The sequence below is a fragment of the Micromys minutus genome (assembly GCF_963924665.1).
Source record: "Micromys minutus genome assembly, chromosome: 18".
Taxonomy (NCBI): domain Eukaryota; kingdom Metazoa; phylum Chordata; class Mammalia; order Rodentia; family Muridae; genus Micromys; species Micromys minutus.
The window spans coordinates 597,306-603,502 of record NC_137953.1 but is presented as its reverse complement, the minus strand read 5'-3'; the positions used below and the strand labels follow the sequence as shown (position 1 = coordinate 603,502).

Genomic DNA, 6,197 nt, shown 5'->3' with positions numbered 1-6,197 from the left:
TCAAACTATTTGACCAAGTGCTGTTCGTTTGATCATGTTAGTCCAGTTTTAGTATAATTGCTGCCTAAGCGAACACACGTGCAAGTATTTGTTGTGTGCGGTCCTGTGTGCCTCCACTCCAGCACACAATATAAGTACGAGGTACAGGTGCCCCAGAGGGCGGTCTCTGCCAAAAGGGTTGGATGTCTCTGTGAGGCCTCTCGGCAAACCCCTTAGTGTGGAGAGATCAAGGCAGCTGGCGGGCGTGGCTTACAGGACCTCTCAGGAATACATAGAGACGTGAAAATGAGGGCCCTGTCTGCTGCCTGCAGGAGCTAGATGGCATTCCCGCCGCGTTAGCCTAGGTCTTATGCAAATCAGGGATCGGGGTTTCTCCAATCCTGCACGGATCCTGTGTTGTGTGAGAGCGTCCACCCAGTGCGGGCAGTTCCTTGTGGGCGGAGCAGGTGCGTGCAGGCCCACCACCCTGGCCTTCCCAGGCTGCCTCCTCTCTCAGGCTTCACACTTGAGCTAGCGCCAAGGGCATGGATTGACCCTTGCAGTCAAGGTCAGGCACCCTGTGCTTCTACTGTGGCCTCTGGTTTAGTGAGTTATTTCTATGAGGTTTTCGTTTTGTTTTGAATTCAGATAACTTACTAGAACATTCACTGAATTACATACTGATATTTATGTCGTGTAATGAATCTCCCATCCTGTTTATGGTTAAATTCCTTAGCAGAGCTTTTCATATTTTAACATGGATGCAATGAATGGGTAACTTTTCATTCAAGTAGCACTTTCATGTAAATAACATGTTATCCTACCCTGCTAGTACCTACTTGTTACCTCAGCACAAGGGAGGGTGGAAGCCAGGGAATAGGGTGTTCAAAATTAACCTACAAAAACCCTAAATTTTTATATCTAAGAGCATAATTACCTTACTTGTACATTTTGTAAACGTGTTTACCTCAGGTGTTACATTTTTATTTATTTGTTTAGCCTTCAATTTTACTACATAGTGCTAATTGCTCATCAAGTTTTCACTTATTTCAGAACTGTGACCTGATTTTTCTGCCTTCTTGACAATGTTTGATCCTGTCTATAGAACTCTGGAGCATCCTCCCGTGTGTGTGTGTGTGTGTGTGTGTGTGTGTGTGTAAAATCATGTGCCACACAGCACATGTAGAGGGAGGTCAGAGGAAAACTGAAGTCTCCATCTTTGTGGGTTCCAGGGGTAGAGTGTGACTTGTAAGACTTCTGCAGCACACTCTACCCTTTAGCCTATATGGAAATCATAGAGCATTAGCCAAGAGGTTTTGTTTATAGAGTGTTCCTTTTCCTGCCCCTTCCTTCCGGTGACTTTTTCTATTTTAGACTCAGAATCACAGATGAAGGCCATTTTACTGGTTATATATATAGCTCTTTAAAGGAAGACAAATACCCAAGTGTTTAGTCAGCAATTGCTGTAACTGCCCAGAGTTTCATATCCATTCCTTTAATTCTCAGATTACTCCATTTTACAGAGAACCCAGGCCTGTTTGATCTGGTCTGCAAAGTTCTGTAGCAGACTCTGACACAGGGAGGCCAGCTATGATATGCCCTTCCTTCTGTAGTACCACCAAACCCAGCACTTAGATCCAGTGGGGAAGAGAAGCAAAGGGTTTGGCCTTAGACTAAGCAGGGCAGACTGGACTGCCAGTCTGAATGTGGTATGTGGGATCCTGACTGGCATTCCCCAGAGCAGGTGGGCCATTAGGAGGATATGGCTATCTGGGCCCCCTGCTGGCCTCCCAGATTCTGCCTAACATTCAAGCAGCAAATAGGGGATGACAACTCATCCTTAAGGGATTCCTTCCTTCACTCTAGCCCTGGGGGAAGCAGACTGCACAGAATGTCTGGGTTGTGATAGATGCTGTACCTGTGTTCTCTCGGCAGTCCACCTTGATTCAGAACCTAAGGAAAAACTGCTCTGCATTAAGGCAAAAATAGACTTAAGCAATGTTTGGTCCCTGATGCATGACTTAGCACAGGTAGACTGAGGAACAATCAATGGGGCTCCTGGTATGGGAAGAACGTTTCATCTTGGGGAACATGGAGATTTTGCTTATAGCTGGGAAGGTCTGGAGGGCAGGTGCTAAGGGGAGAACTAAACTCTGAGACTTCCAACAGACCTGAAAATATTAAAAATAGGCCATTTCAAAATGTGCTGAGATACCGTATAGATCATAGGAAGTCCAAACTGCCAGAAAAGATCGTTTGATCTGACCTTTCCTACATTTGAAAAGACAAATGTTCTCCTGGGAGTATGTGCCCAGGCCAGAGAACATCCTTAATCACCAGAGCCTGAGAACTGGGGGCTATAACGGCCTTGAATAAACACAATTTTAAAGTAATCCTTATCTCCTATGACCTTCTTACCACTCTCCCATAGTCTCTTTACCCCTGTAATTGGTCTCTGCATCAAGGAATCTCAGGCTGCTGAGAGCCACAGGCTCAGGCTATGGTCTTTCAGAAATATGTTATGCAAAAGTATAAAAGCATCATGCTTATTTCGTCAGACTTCACTGTTATAAAGATCACGATGTATGTGTGAATGACTCAAATTTATGCTTTTTTTCTTATCTTGTTTGGTTTTGTTCTTGTCATGTTTATGAGACATGGTCTCGTTTTGTAGCCCTGGATATCCTAAAACTCCATGAGGATCAAGCTGGCTTGGAACACCTCAGTGATCAGCTTCCCTTTGCCTCCAGAGTGCTGGTTTGAAGAGTGGAGGCCACCAGGTGTTTGTGCCTAGAAGTTACAGGGTTTGCTCTCTCCCCTCCAGCTTGCGTATCCTTCTTCTGCTCAGAGCATGAAGCAAGGGATAGAAATGCTGGAACTTCATTCCCCGAAGAACAACAACTTGGAGGGCATACATGTATAGCCTTTGGCAAGTCCTTTGCCCTCTTGGGACAAAGTTAGACCCTAAGAATCATGGAAGAGTGGGTAAGTACTCACAACCAAAGTCTCAACGCCCAAGAACAGCAGGCACCAGCTCCTGAGACTCAGGACCTGCCTTGGAGCGGCATGCCTGTTATGGAGATGACTGAGGACTTCTTGAAGGTATCAGAGAGGTGGGCCATGCTGTCTGCTGTGTGGGCAATGTCCTCAGCAGGCAGCAGAAGTTAGAGTGCTGTTTGGAGGGACAAACAGTTATAAAGTGGGCCCTCAAACTGCAGAACGGGTCAGAAGTGCAGGGTAGTCCTGACAGGGTTGAAGTAATCAGGAAAAGGAATGTCTGGATTCATTCCTACAGCATAACCCTCAGTCCTCAGGAGCACCTATAAGGAGAAAGTATCATTGCACTACAAGTACCCAAGACCATTAGCTTGAGTCTGCAGTGGCTATCAACAGCCTGTGATGCCCACAGGACATCACCATGGGGGCTTCTTGGTTTTATCTTGAAATTGTGTGTGTGTGTCCACGTGTGTGCATGCGCACGCATGCCCGAATGCTCTGAGACATACCACAGGAGGCACATGAAAGCAGACAACCCAATGGAGCTGCTTTATTCCTTCTGTGACACAGGACCTAGGTATTGAACTTACACAGGTCACCCAGCTTCGCAGCAAACACGTTACCCACTGAGCCACCTTGCTGGTTTTGGTGAGGCCAGAAGAGAAAAATCATAGATCAGGTTAAGAGACCTAAGAGTTTGAGAACTGCAGCCAGGTGTGATGGTCACGACTTTAATCCCAGCTCTCGGGAGGCAAAGAACCAGCCTGGCCAGAGTGAAATCCAAGACAGGCAGGGCTACACAGAGAAACCCTGTCTTGAGAAACCAAAGAGAGAGAGTTTGAGAACTGCAAGACACATTCAGCTCACACTATATACTTGGCCCATGGTGTCTTTTTTGTTTGTTTGTTTGGTTGGTTGGTTTCGTTTTTTGTTTTTTTCCTTATGGATGTTTTGCCTGAAAGTATTCCTATGTCGTGTGCATGTCTGGTGCCTGTGGAGGCCAGAAAATAGCATTAGATTCTCTGGAACTAGAGTTATAGGTGGTTGCTAGCTGCCATGTGGGTGCTGGGAATCAAACCTGAGTCCTCTAGAGGAGCAGTCTGTGCTCTTAAGCTCTGAGCCATCTCTCCAGCTTTGTAAAGTCTTTTTAGATTGTGGTAAAATGCTCTGTTCTACTTTTTCGATCTGTCCTGCTTTGCTTTCAGTTGCTGTGATAACCAAAAGCAACCTGGAGAGGAAATAACTTGTTTGGTTCACACTTCCACATTACACTCCATCTCTGGAGGAAGTCAGGATAGGAACTCAAGTAGGAAACTAAAGGCAGGAACTGAAGTAAAGATTATGGAGGAGCATGTCTTGTTAGCTTTCTCCCACAGCTTACTCAGTGTCCTGGCTAGTTTAATGTTAATTTGACTCAAGCTACAGTCATCAGAGAGGGAACCTGCCTCTATAAGACTGGTCTGTGGGCAAGACTGTAGGGCATTTTCTTAATAAGTGATTGATTTGGGAGGGCCCAGGCCATCCCGGGAGGTACCACCCCTGTGCTGGTTGGTGGTCCTAGGCATAAATTCCTCAAGGCCATCAAGGGGTAAGCCCCGCCCCCAGACTACTCGGGTGCCCAAGTCTCTCCAATCCTAGGCCACTCTGGAAAGATCCATTCCCCCTCCCCCACCCCCCAGAAAACCTATATAAAGCCTGCCTCCTGCTCAGTTCTCTGATGCTTCTCCCCTGGGCAGAGGTAGCCACCCTCATGTGGTTTTCCCTCCCAATAAATCTCTTGTGAGATTTAGTGTGATTTTGGTGTTCCTTGGCTCCTGACTGCCAGGATACCTTTCCCCTCTGAGCTGTGATGCTCTCATTAGTGCCAGGACTTGGATAGGATCTTCTGGTGCCTTCGCTACCCATTAGGCTCTGAACTGCACTTGATTCTATTTCCTCATCCCAGTCCACCCATAATAAATTCACCTTATGACTCACATATCACTCAGTCCATCCACCAGTGACAATCAGGTAGGCTTCCCCTCTGGTTGGTATAAATGCTTCTCTGAGTCTGAGGAAGTAACTGTTGAGTGTCCAGGACCCCTCCAGTACTCTTGGAGGCAGAGGTGACCCCCCCCAGCCACGGTCTATAAGGCTGTGGCTGGCCCTCTTCACCTCCCACCACTCCACCACCCTTAGGGCTGCAATCCTGCAGCTTTCTTAGGCCCCACTGGCCTGCTGCACCCCTTCCTGCTCTCTTCTCCCACCCTGACTTCGGAGCGGCCCATAAATCCCACAGCTCCTCTAGGCCCATGTAGCCTTTGAAACCTTATTCCCAACTGTGGCAGGACATTTGATCACACTGTGAACCCTCAAGATTGTGTTGCTTAATGAAAAACCTGTTTCTAGCCGTGGTGTGCCTCAGTCTTTGCACACACTTTTACTCCCTCTGGTTAGAATACCTTTAATCCCAAATAATGAAGGTAAAGTTAGTTTGTAGAAGGAAGCACCCGAGCGCGGGTGGAAGGTACGGACCAACCTGGCCTCCAAGTGTCCCAAGTGTGACAAGACCGTGTACTTCCGAGAAGGTGAGCTCCCTGGGCAAGGACTGGTGAAGTTCTGCCTCAACTGTGAGCACTGCAACAGGACACTGACCCCTGGCGGCCATGCTGAGCATGATGGGAAGCACTTGTGCCACAAGCCCTGTTATGCTACACTGTTTGGACACAAAGGTGTAAATATCAGGGACACTGGTTGCTACATCTATGAGAAGCCTTCGACGGAGACTCACTCCATCGAGGTCCCTGTGGTGTGAACTGAAGAGCAGAAGATCAGCGGCCCCTCCCCCAAGGTTCCCAGTAAAGCCTCTAGTGTCACCACGTTCACTGGGAAGCCCAACATGTGTCCTCGATGTAACGAGAATGTACTTCGCTGAGAAGGTAACCTCTCTGTGCAAGGACTGGCACCGGCCCTCCCTGAGCTGTGAGCTCCACTCCAAGACACTGACCTCAGGCTGGCAGGCTGCCACAAGCCTTGCTATGGAATACTCTTTGGACCCAAAGGAGTAAACACTGGCACCGTGGGCAGCTCAGAAGGCACAGTTCAGCCTTAGACCTGCAGATGCTGTCCTCGGGGTCCCCTACTTGACCCTGAGAGAAAGTGACCTGTTGCCTAGCCCTGCCTCAGTGTGTCTAGCCTGCAATTCCAGGACCTAAGTAGTAGAGGAGAAAGCCTGGGTAGGC

At 47.9% G+C, this 6,197-nt stretch overlaps 1 pseudogene across 1 annotated transcript; it reads left to right on the top strand.

Moving 5' to 3' along the window:
* Positions 1-3,045: 3,045 nt before the first annotated feature.
* On the top strand, positions 3,046-6,067 carry LOC308432341 (cysteine-rich protein 2-like; annotated as a pseudogene). The gene is made up of 2 exons: positions 3,046-3,081; positions 5,456-6,067. The product of its transcript is annotated as a cysteine-rich protein 2-like (transcript).
* The last annotated feature ends 130 nt before the right edge of the window (positions 6,068-6,197 follow it).